This window comes from Solanum lycopersicum, chromosome 12, assembly GCF_036512215.1.
Source record: "Solanum lycopersicum chromosome 12, SLM_r2.1".
NCBI lineage: Eukaryota > Viridiplantae > Streptophyta > Magnoliopsida > Solanales > Solanaceae > Solanum > Solanum lycopersicum.
The window spans coordinates 59,368,734-59,369,109 of NC_090811.1; positions in this window are offsets into that span (position 1 = coordinate 59,368,734).

The window sequence follows — 376 nt, forward strand, 5'->3', positions numbered from 1 at the left end:
TTAAATGTTATTCATTTTATTTTGGAATTTTTAAAGTTGGAATTTTGTTGGTCATACTTTTTGCATAGGATATTTAGAATTTGAATGTATTTTTTTTTATATAAATGGTTTATAATCCCCAATTTCTCAAAAGGAAAAAAGGCTTAAAACACACTCTCCCTTTATTCAAAATTATTATTACACACTCTGATGTGTCGGCATTTGACAACATATTTGATGTTTTTAGCTAAGAATAATTGCTAGTTCTTAAGCAACAATAGTGTTGTTAGAATACGTGCGTCCACTACCAGTCAACAGATCAGGTCCCTTGACACACTTTAAGTAAGAACAAAGAGTAAGAAAACACAGAAAACAACACAAGCAATTTATGTGGAAA